The 12,619-nt window shown below is 43.3% G+C and overlaps 1 pseudogene; it reads left to right on the top strand.

Moving 5' to 3' along the window:
- Positions 1 to 1,320: 1,320 nt before the first annotated feature.
- Positions 1,321 to 10,753, top strand: LOC141104584 (uncharacterized; annotated as a pseudogene).
- The last annotated feature ends 1,866 nt before the right edge of the window (positions 10,754 to 12,619 follow it).

The following is a 12,619-nucleotide window of genomic DNA, read 5'->3' as shown; positions in this document are numbered from 1 at the left end:
CTCTGTAGGGTCTGGTGGAATGAGCAGGGGGGGTCACTATGGGAATAGTATTAAAGTGTATAAGAAACGTGGGAAAATGTTAAATTTTAAAGTATAGATTCTTCCAAACCATGAGTAGAGGCCATGGTGGTATGAGCGTTTTATTTCAGAGAAGTGGGACTTAGTTCAGGAAGTAAAGTTAGAAGAGGTCTGCTGTGGCTTGAATACCAAGGTATTTCAGTGAGTGGGTGTGTCATGATCAGGGGTCAGGCTCAGAGACCAGTAGCTATAGCAGTAGAGAGACCAGCAGGAAAAGTACATCGGCAGGTCACCCTGGCTGATTACATGGGCTCTCCCGAGGCTCCAGATGGTAAAGATGGGTTTTTCTGCATGTTAGTACTGTGTCGTGGTCCTCAGGATTGCCCCACCAGAAGGTGAGCAAGCTGGGGTCCAGTAGCAGATATAGCAAGAAGGGGTCAAGCAGAAGCTTAGTCAGTAAACAAGCCAAGGTTGGTAACAAGTGGTTGCAAGTTGAGATCAAGCAGAAGCGTAGTCAAGGAACAAGCCAAAGGTCGTAACAAGTGGTTGCAGTTTGGGTTCAAGCGAAAGCTTAGTCAAGGAACAAGCCAATGGTCAGTAACGAGTGGTTGCAGGTTGGGATCTAGCAGAAGCGTAGTCAAGGAACAAGTCAAAGGTTGGTAACTACTAGTAGCGAACACAAGGACAACCGCTGCAGTGAAAAGAATAAGAAATTGGCTGGAGAAAGCCTAATAATCTGGCAAACAGAAAGTCCAAAGACATGGCATAAATAGGAAGTTAAAATGGAGGAGCAAAGCATTCAAGGTTCAAGACAAGATTGTCTACTGGATCAGGCAGGGAGCTGTCCAGCATGTCAGGTGGCTCAGCAAGAAGAGTTACTGTCAGACATAACAGAGGTCCTGAGTTCAGATCCAGGTCCTGATAGGGTGCATTCTTTTGAAAGGAACATTTTGGTGGAGTAAGGAAATACATAAGATCCAAGATTCAGAATAGTTGACTTTAAAGTTACTAAGCCATAAATGAGAGGGGCATGGTCGTGTGGGGGTTTGTGACGTACAACAATAAGTCATCTGCGAACTTGAGTTTTGTATACAGTATATAATTTTTATTTGCATGTTTATTTTTATATTTATGATATATACATGTTTGCATTTGTTTTGTTGCCCTGATGAAGGGGGAGTCTGGCCTCCAAAATGTGTTGGTTTTTCTGCTATGACCTAGATCCATCAGTAAAAATTTGGTTGGTGCTCTCATTGAACTGTATGTACTTGAATTCTCAACTCTTGGTTTTCCCCTGTCTTAAAAGGGGTGTCCCCGTTTGTGGAGTGCGGCCGAACCGCAGCTGGAGCGCCATGTGATAATTCAACTGACCCATTGAAAATCCATTTCCAGCTCCCCGTTTTTTTCTTGTGTTTGGACTGTATAAATTACATGACCACATCAGTGAGCATGGAGAAAGACCAAAGCCATGTGAGAGAGAGAATATTAGACCTCACCCTGGAGATCATCTATCTGCTGACCGGAGAGGTGAGGAGGATTCTGGGAGGTCACATGACATTCTTATCTCTGTTAATGAAACACTGACCTGACCGGAGAGGTGAGGAGGATTCTGGGAGGTCACATGACATCACTCTTATCTCTATTAATGAAACACAGACCTGACCAGAACTGAGAGGTGAGGAGGATTCTGGGAAGTCTAGCGATAATTTGTTATTTTCTCTCTTTACACAGGATTATAAAGTAGTGAGGAAAATACCTGGTGATCCATTAACACCCAGCAGCCGTCTTCACAGGACATCACCCATCACAGTGACTCCACCTCACTGCCTGACAACAGAGGTAACCAGTGCCAAGAAGATTCTAGAAGTCACTCAAAAGATCATTGATCTCCTGACAGGAGAGGTGAGCGGTGCTGGGAATTCTGGGACATCATCCAGTAACAGACAAGGGATGTGTCTGGATGGTGACTGTATCATTGTGTGTGTCAGGTTCCTACTTATAAGGTGTCAAAGCTTTTTTTATGACTATATTCTGTCATTTTTGGGGTTTAGGGTGAAGAACTGAAAGACATCAAAGTTGAGGTTAAAGTGGAAGAAGAGATGTTGGTGAGTGGAGATCAGCAGTCTATGGAGGAGGGAAAGATGATTATGGAAAGTAAACAGGAGGAATCTTCTCTACATATGGCCATAAGTAAGTAATCACTAAACAGTACCATGGGGCTAAACCCTGCTGCTGGGGCCCTACCATTAACCACTTGCCGACCACCCGCCGTCGTTATACGTCGGCAGTTTTGAAGCGGGATACTGTTATGGCAGCAGATAGCTGCCACAAGCCCCAGTATCCTCTTCTTCAACGGGCGATCAGCTTTCAGATAAAAGTGGTCTCAGTGGCGGATTCGCCGCGAGATCACATTTATCGTTGGCGGGAGAGGGCCCCCACCCGCCACGCTCCAGTGGTTTCCGCCGCTTATTGGACCAGCCGGTAGCGGCCTAGACGATCGGGTCCTCTCCCCTGTTTGGCTGGCTGCCGAGTGAGGGGAAAATGGTCCCACTCGGCTCCATACCATTAACTGGCGGAAGCAACGTCAAACGTCACTTCCACTCAAAGCTCTTAAAAGGGGACTTTTTTTAATTGCATTTTAGTGAAAATATGAGGTCTTTTAACCCCAGATCTCATATTTAAGAGGTCCTGTCATGCTTTTTTTTCTATTACAAGGGATGTTTACATTCCTTGTAATAGTAATAAAAGTGACCAATTTTTTTTTTTTTTTTTTAAGGACAGTGTCAAAATAAAAAGTAAAATAAATAATAAAGAAAAAAAATTTAGAGTGCCCCGTCCCGCCGAGCTCGCGTGCAGAAGTGAGTGCATACGTGAGTAGCGCTCGCATATAAAAAAAAAAAAAAAAAAAAAAGGCGTTCAGACCACACATGTGAGGTATCGCTGTGATCGTTAGAGCAATAATTCGAGCCCTAGACCTCCTCTGTAACTCAAAACTGGTAACCTGTAGAAATTTTTAAACGTCGCCTATGGAGATTTTTAAGGGTAAAAGTTTGTTGCCATTCCACGAGCGGGCCCAATTTTGAAGCGGACATGTTGGGTATCAATTTACTCGGCGTAACATCATCTTTCACAATATAAAAAAAAAAAGTGGGCTAACTTTACTGTTGTCTTCTTTTTTAATTTAAAAAAAAGTGTATTTTTTCCAAAATAAGTGCGCTTGTAAGACCGGTGCGCAGATACGGTGTGACAAAGCATTGCAACAACCGCCATTTTATTATCGAGGGTATATAAAAATATATAATGTTTGGAGGTTTGAAGTAATTTCCTACCAAAAAAAAAATTTTAACTTGTAAACACTGAGTCTGAAAAATAGGCCCGGTCCTTAAGTGGTTAAACAGAGCTATTTTGGCCACACTCTGGAACCTCCAAAGCCCTCCCAGATCTGCCTGTCTGCCAACATCACTTAGATGGCGTTTTGAGACCTTCACACTCTATTCCCCTGATCCAGAGTCCATAACAAGCTCCTTATGCCTGAAGCACAATTCATTCAGGGGCCTGCGTTACACTTGTGGTTCAGATTAGTCCTCCAAAAGTCCAACTGAACTCCCAAGACCCATGAGACATGGGGGCCCGGGTCACATGATGCATGTCTTATGAGGGAGGGCCTCCCTCACCGCCAGGAGGGGACTCTGTTCCCTAACCACCACCAGTGCCTTGACCAGCCTGGGTTGCACTAATGCTAAAAATGCCTATTCCCAGATATTGGCTGGCCATACAGATTCACCACACAAAGGCTGCTTGTTACATTTAATCTCCTCATTTGAAATAAGTGCAGACAACCAGGGCCGGGACAAGGGGTGGGCAGGAGGGGCAGCTGCCCCAGGTGTAGTGAAGGGAACAAAGAATAAACACAGGTTGACACACCTATTCTACATACCTCCCAACTTTTTCAGATGGGAATGAGGGACACCTATCAGCAAAAGTATGCAGGCATAGGACACACCCCCTTGCCACGCCCCCTTAAAGGAGAATTGTACAAAAGAAAAACAAGATTGGTTAAACCCACAAGTGCTTTTTTTTTTTTACCACTACTATTCCTTTATATTGGCATTTGGAATTTACAAATGTTGCAATTTAGAAATCGAATGAAAGGTTTAGTGCTGGAAAACACTTTTTAATAGATAAAAAGTGCATTTTATATACATATAGATCGGACCAAAATGAGGGACAAATGAGGAGGAAAGAGGGACATTGCACCAAATCAGGGACAGTCCCTCGAAATCAGGGACAGTTGGGAGCTATGATTCTATGGCATGTGCTAAAAGTGTGGGGGCGGGGGCGCAGTTTTATATCCATGCCCTGGGTGCTGGATGACCCTATCCTGATACTGCAGACAACCCATAACCATTGGATCAGTACAACTCCATAAATATGATATTGGTACCTCAGCAGCCTGAGAAGATGGTAGTAGTCCCATTAGAGGACGGTGCTTCAATAAACAGCGGGGTAGAAGGAGCGAGAAGTGCGCTACTCACAATTGCTGTGCCGTGTCTTCTTCTAATTCCTAGATTTCCATTAAAGGGTAAGAACCCTCATTTCCAAAGGGGAGAGCACACAGCTCCTCTGCTACATTCTTAGCAATCGTCAAGCCACTCCACTCATCCGCTAAGAACCCCTTCCCTCCCTTCAAATGGCTGTAAACCCTTCTTTTTTCTTTAAATAACAAACATGTTATGCTTACCTGCTCTGTGCAATGGTTTTGCACAGAGCAGCCCCAATCCTCTTCTTCTCAGCTCCACCCCACAAAGAGTGCCCACCATAGCAAGCCGCTTGCTATGGGGGCTCTCAGGCAAGGTTCACTTCTGAGCTGGCTGTGTGTTCATTAACGGCTCTGCCCCACTCCCTTTTCATTGACTGTGATTGCTATCTTTGAGCCAATGAGGAGGGAGAGAGCCGTTGATCTAAAGCACATTGTGGGATCAAAATCTAGCTCAGATAAGTATGGGGGGGGGGGGGGGCTGGGGCGGCTGCAGAGAATGCAAGGTAAAAAAAAAAAAACCTTCAGCCTTTAGAACCACTTTAACCACTTCAGCCCCGGAAGGATTTACCCCCTTCCTGACCAGAGCACTTTTTGCGATTCGGCACTGCGTCACTTTAGCTGACAATTGCGCGGTCGTGCGACGTTACACCAAAACAAAATTGATGTCCTTTTTTTCCCACAAATAGAGCATTCTTTTGGTGGTATTTGATCAGCTCTGTTTTTTTTTTTGTTTTTTTGCGCTATGAACAAAAAAAAAAAAGAGCACCAATTCTGAAAAAAAGCAATATTTTTTACTTTTTGCTATAATAAATATCCCCAAAAAATATATAAAAAACTATTTTTGTCCTCAGTTTAGGCCGATGTGTATTCTTCTACATATTTTTGGTAATAAAAAAAAAAAAAAATCGCAATAAGCGTATATTGTTTGGTTTGCGCAAAAGTTATAGGATCTACAAATTGGGGCATAGATTTATGGCATTTTCATTATTTTTTTTCTTTATTAGTAATGGCAGTGATCTGCAATTTTTATCATGACTGCGACATTGTGGCAGACACATCGGACACTTCTGACACTATTTTGGGACCATTGTCATTTATACAGCGATCAGTGCTATAAAATGGCACTGATTACTGTGTAAATGATACTGGCAGGGAAGGGGGTGATCAAGGGGTTAAGTGTGTCCTAGGTAGTGATTCTAACTGTGGGGGGATGGGCTCACTACAACATGACAGAGTTCACTGCTCCCGATGACAAGGAGCAATAGATCTCTGTCATGTTGCTAGCCAGAACAGGGAAATGCCTTGTTTACATAGGCATCTCCCTGTTCTGCCGCTCCATGACACGATCGTGGGACACCGGCGGACATTGAGTCCGTGGGACCCACAGGCACGGTCACGCAGTACGCGGCGGGCGCACACCCACTAGCCCCGAAAATTAAAAGGAACGTACAGGTACGCCCATTTGCCCACCGCTGCCATTGTGCCGATGTATATCGGCGTGTGGCGGTCGGCAAGTGGTTAAGTACTTCAGGGCAGGTTGAATGGTAAAAGGGGAAGTAAGACCTTTCTACGTGCCCCCAACTTAAAATGTGACACGTCTTCATGGATTCTGTACCCTACATTTTTCACTATCCTCTACTCTGGGTTTTCCCCATTTCTAAAGGGTGTCCTTGTTTTATGGAGTGTTGCCGAACCATAGCTAGTGTGTTATGTGGTAATTCAATTGAGCCTCTGGAAAATCTATAGCCATCTCCTAATTTTTACTTTGTGTTTGGACTGTATAGATCACATGGGCACATCAATGAAGATGGACAAAGACCAAAGCCAAGTGACTGAGAGGATATTAGACCTCACCCTGGAGATCATCTACCTACTGACTGGAGAGGTGAGGAGGATGTTCGGAGAGTCACATGATATCCAACCTAAATAATAAATAGTTAATGAACCACAGATCTGACTGGAGAGGTGAGGAGGATTCTGGGAAGACTGTAGTGACAATTGTTACTTTCTCTCTTTACACAGGATTATAAAATAGTGAAGAAAATATCTGGTGAACCATTAACACCCAGCAGCCGTTTTCACAGGACATCACCCATCAAAGTGCCTCCATCTCACTGCTTAACAACAGAGGTAACCAGTGCCAAGCAGATTCTAGAAGTCACCAACAAGATCACTGATCTGCTGACAGGAGAGGTGAGCGGTGCTGGGAATTCTGGGACATTATCCAGTAACAGACAAGGGATGTGTCTGGATGGTGACTGTATCATTGTGTGTGTCAGGTTCCGTAATGGTCAAAATGTTACACTCTTTTTCTCCATGAAGGAACAGAAGCATTTAGAAGAACACAAAGATCTCTATAAGGATGTCATGATGGAGAATCATCCGCCCCTCACATCTCCGGGTAAGAGGAGACTTTATTGTAAAGGAGAGAGCAGTATGGAGGGTCCACTTAGATCCCCATCATCTGATAAACACATAGAAACAATGTATTCAGTCAGTGTGTGTGTTTCCTACAGATGGATCCAGTAATGGGAACCCACCAGAGAGATGGCCCCATCCTCTGTATTCCCGGGATTCCACACAGGAAGATCACACCATCCCTTACCATCTTAAGGTAGGTAAAAAGTGAACATATATACCTAAAAACGTATTTCAAGCAATTGGATAATGTTGTTTTTGCTCCTTGTTATATTATCTTGGGGTTTAGGATGTAGATCTGAAAGATCTAAAAATTAAGGTGAAAGATGAAGAAGAAGAGACATTGGTGAGTGGAGATCAGCAGTCTATGGAGGAGGGGGAGATGATTGTGAAAATTAAAGAGGAGGAATCTTCGGAATCTTCTCTACATATAGATACAAGTAAGTAAATAAACACGAAATGCAGAGACAATTTACAGTTACTTTATAGAAGTAAAATAAAAATGTATATGTATTTAAATAACTTCATGGGTTAATCAAAGACAAATGTCCATAAAGTCCAACCCACCAAAAAAAAATAAAATGCCAAAACCCACAGTTGATCTAGATGAACAGCAGAAAACTCACATAAAGCTTAACCAAATGTGCTCCAACAAGGAAAAAAGAATGCCTTCCTAATTCAAGATGACAGTTGGATAACTCCCTGAATCAATGTTCTGCCATGTTCTTTCTAGAAATAATAGAAGGCATTGGTATATTTTGTGCATAAAACATCCAATACAGTAAAAAAAATTGATTCGGCAAAAGAAAATTTTTGTAGAAAACTATTTTTGATTTTCACTACAGCAAAGTACTCTTTTCCATGTTTGGAGGTTAAACCCTGTTTCCTCCTGTAACTCAGTTTGTTCTGTTACTGTCCAAGATTTAGAACTTGGCATCCTTTGGTAAGGCAAAAAGATTGGGAAACCATAACTGCCAACATAAAGAAAATCAATGTTGTAGGAACACCAGCATCGCATATTTCCCAACAAATGAAGTGGAGATACTGTACACCATACGAAAGGTCCATCTCCATTCCTCAATATAATGTCATGTTCCCAACAAATAAGGAACAGATACTGTACACCATATGAAAGATCCATCTCCATTCCTCAATATAATGTCATGTTCCCAACAAATGAGGAGGAGATACTGTACACCATATGAAAGGTCCATCTCCATTCCTCAATATTACGTCATGTTCCCAACAAATGAGGTGGAGATACTGTACACCATATGAAAGGTCCAACTCCATTCCTCAATATAATGTCATGTTCCAAACAAATGAGGAGGAGGAGGAAGGTCCATCTCCATTCCTCAATATAATGTCATGTTCCCAACAAATGAGGAGGAGATGCTGTACACCATATGAATGGTCCATCTCCATTCCTCAATATAATGTCATGTTCCCAACAAATGAGGAGGAGATACTGTACACCATATGAAAGGTCCATCTCCATTCCTCAATATAACTTCATATTGTCAACAAATGAGGAGGAGATACTGTACACCAAATGAAAGGTTCATCTCCATTCCTCAATATAACTTTATGTTCACAACAAAGGAGGAGGAGATACTGTACACCATATGAAAGGTCCATCTCCATTCCTCAATATAACCTCCAGGTTTTCAACAAATGAGGAGGAGATACTGTACACCATATGAAAGGTCCATCTCCATTCCTCAATAGAATGTCATGTTCACAACAAATGAGTAGGAGATACTGTACACCATATGAAAGGTCCATCTCCATTCCTCAATATAAGGTCATGTCCCCAACAAATGAGGAGGAGATACTGTACACCATATGAAAGGTCCATCTCCATTCCTCAATATAACGTCATGTTCCCAACAAATGAGGAGGAGATGCTGTACACCATATGAAAGGTCCATCTCCATTCCTCAATATAATGTCATGTCCCCAACAAATGAGGGGGAGATACTGTACACCATGTGAAAGGTCCATCTCCATTCCTCAATATAACGTCATGTTCCCAACAAATGAGGAGGAGATACTGTACACCAAACGAAAGGTCCATCTCTATTCTCACAGAATCAAAGTCATTAATGCACAAAGACTGTTTATGGATGTACTGTATGATTTAACTGGTTTGTCTTCATATTTTGGAGTTATAATTACATCCAATATATATGATTAAATAACATGAAGGATATTTATAACTTTTTAAAAAACTTGCTTTCTCACAGATGGGCACTATGTCTGGAATACCACAGAGAGACATCTTACTTTATCTACAGACTATTGTGAAGAAAATACTCTTACTCCAGATATCTATCTGAATTCTCAAAGTCCAGAGAGAACAATGGATCCATCTCCTTTAAATGATGGAGTTCACACAGGATCGAGTTCATTGTCAAGTTCAGTGTGTGGGAACAAAGCACCTGTCAAACACAAGAAAAGTAACGCAATTGTGGGTCCCTATTCATGTCCAGAGTGTGGGAAGTGTTTCAGTCAAAAAGGAAACCTCCTTAATCACCAGAAAAGCCACACAGGTGAATGCACTTATTCATGTTCAGAGTGCGGGAAGTGTTTCAGTCGTAAAGGGAAACTTATTCTACACCAGAGAATTCACGCCGACGAACGCCCGTATTTATGCTCAGAGTGCGGGAAAAGTTTCACCGAGAAAAGAAGCCTCATCCTACACCATAGAATTCACACTGATGAGCGGCCTTATTCCTGTGCAGAGTGCGGAAAAAGTTTTACTCAACATATTATACTTCTTAGACACCAGAGCGTTCACGCAGGCAAGGGTTCTTTTTCGTGTTCAGAGTGCGGGAAATGTTTCACTAGGAAATGTAGTCTGGTGGAACACCAGAAAATTCACACTCAGGATGGTCTTTTATTATGTTTGGAGTGCGGGAAAAGTTTCTCCAGGAGAGGAAGCCTAATAAGACACCAGAGAATTCACACGGGCGAACGTCCTTTTTCCTGTTCGGACTGCGGGAAATGTTTCACTCAGCAAAGCATACTTTTTCGACACCGCAGCATTCACACTGGGGAGCGGCCCTTTGCCTGTTCAGAGTGCGGGAAGGCTTTTTCTAGGAAACGAAGTCTGGTTGGGCACCAGAAGATTCACATTCGGGAGGGCTCTTTTTCATGTTGAGAGTGTGGGAAAAGTTTTACACAAGACAATGATCTAATAAAGCAACTGTTCAGTCAACTGTATGATTAAAATGGGTTTATAAAGGGGAACATACTAGAAAACTTGAAAGTGATATTTTGGTTAAAGCTGAAGTCTGATGGGCTGAATCACCCGGCAGTGGCAAGATCTGATCTGACTTCTACAGTTCTTTCTCACTTCTCGTCACATTTGAGGGTCCTTATTCTTTCTTTAACATTCTTGATAAAGTAAAAAAAAATCCAATTTGAAAGAGTGGGAGCCCTTTAATTTGGGCCAGCAGTTATGCATACTCAAGAAAAATAAATATTCCAAACTGCATTATCCTAAGATTCTCTGGGTAGGGGTGAGGATAAAGGGGTTTGTCGATACTATTGGAGATTGGAAGGATGTGGTTTACTAGTTATAGGTCTGTGGTAATTTCAGCTCTCCATCCCCTGTTTTCTGACAGCTCAGACAAGCTTTATAACTTCTGGACTTTGAACAGATGTAGAGAGAAAATTGCAGATAAACAGGCACAACTTACACTACACTACCAAATGTATTGGGACGCCTGCCTTTACACGCACGTGAACTTTAATGGCATCACAGTCTTAGTCCGTAGGGTTCAATATTGAGTTGGCCCACCCTTTTCAGCTATAACAGCTTCAACTCTTCTGGGAAGGCCGTCCACAAGGTTTAGGAGTGTGTCTATGGGAATGTTTGAGCATTCTTCCAGAAGCACATTTGTGAGTTCAGGCACTGATGTAGAACGAGAAGGCCTGGCTCGCAGTCTCCGCTCTAATTCATCCCAAAAGTGTTCTTTTGGGTTGAGGCCAGTCAAGTTCCTTCACCCCAAACTCGCTCATCCTTGTCTTTATGGACCTTGCTTTGTGCACTGGTCTAGATCATTTGTTGGAGTGGGGATTATGGTGTGGGGTTGTTTTTCGGGGGGTTGGCCTTGGGGAATTCTTAAGATGTCAGCATACCAAGACATTTTGGACAATTTCATGCTCCCAACTTTGTGGGAACATTTTGGGGATGGCCTTTTCCTGTTCCACCATGACTGTGCACCAGTGTACAAAGCAAGGTCCATAAAGACATGGATGAGTGAGTTTGGGGTGCCTTAAGAGTTCCCTTCACTGGAACTAAGGGGCCAAGCCCAACCCCTGAAAAACAACCCCACACCATATTCCCACCTCCAATAAATGAGTTGGACCAGTGCACATACAAGGTCCACAAAGACATGGATGGGTGAGTTTGAGGTGGAGGAACTTGATTGACCTGCACAGAGTCCTGACCTCAACCCGATAGAACACCTTTGGGATGAATTAGAGCAGAGACTGCGAGCCAGGCCTTCTCATCCAACATCAGTGCCTGACCTCACAAATGCACTTCTGAAAGAATGGTCAAACATTCCCATAGACACACTCCTAAACCTTGTGGACAGGATCTCGTGTATAATGTCTAAATACTTCAATAAACATTCCTTCTGTTAAAAAAAAAAAAACCTTGTGGATGGCCTTCCCAAAAGAGTTGAAGCTGTTATAGCTGCGAAGGGTGGGCCAACTCAATATTGAACCCCTATGGACTAAGACTGGGAATCCAATAAAGTTCATGCGTGTGTACAGTATACAGATGAAGGCCTCCAACCAACCACCACTTCTGTATAGGTAGGACTGCTGTCTCCTAGGGCAACAATCTTGTAGCAGTTACTAACTGTAGTTGTATTCAACTATTGGCAACACAAACAGTTCTCCTCTTACTCCACAATCTCTCACTGTGGGTCTTTACTCAATGAAGTCCTAGTCTCTCACTAGACTTCGGATCCAATAGCCACTGGATCTCCTGAGCTTTTCCACTTTTAGCACTCAGTATCTTCCTTAAGAGTCACCCCCGCTTCTCTGCTGGGTCCCTGGCTTGGCACTCGCTGAAGTTTTCCCACTTCTTCACTGTCCCCGGCTGGTGAGATGACTGCTCTGGTACTGGCTTCAGCTTATTTACAGTAGTCTCCGGTAATGAGGTGGATGGTCCCTTAGTGGCGACAGCTTCCCCTTCTACCTGCCATGTTCTTACTACTACTACTACAACTGGTTCTCCATCCAGCTGAACCGCTATTTCTGGTTGGACTACAAGCCGGCAGTCCCAACCCTATGCTGCTCTCCTGCTCCTGGAAAGAGTCTCAGGCAGTCTAGCAGCCAAATGTCCCCGGGATAGGCCTCAGGGTTCTGGCCTAGCAGCCCGAGGCAGCACCACACACTTCCACCCAGCCGTCCAGGTGGCACAGAACCCCGATCACCTGACTCCACCCAAATCAATAGTCTCTACCTTCAGGCCAAGTGACCAAAGAACATCCCTGCCCATTGGCTGAGACACCCCATCTATTTGTGTCTGAGCTTGCAAAGCCCCTGTCTTATCTAATGTTACCAGCATAGTGCCACCTAGCGACAAAAGAGAAAGGGTGCAACAAGTCCAGATTTAGAGAG

The sequence above is a fragment of the Aquarana catesbeiana genome, linkage group LG08 (assembly GCF_042186555.1).
Source record: "Aquarana catesbeiana isolate 2022-GZ linkage group LG08, ASM4218655v1, whole genome shotgun sequence".
Lineage (NCBI taxonomy): Eukaryota > Metazoa > Chordata > Amphibia > Anura > Ranidae > Aquarana > Aquarana catesbeiana.
The sequence above is the reverse complement of the archived record's forward strand: the minus strand, read 5'-3'. Positions and strand labels throughout refer to the sequence as shown.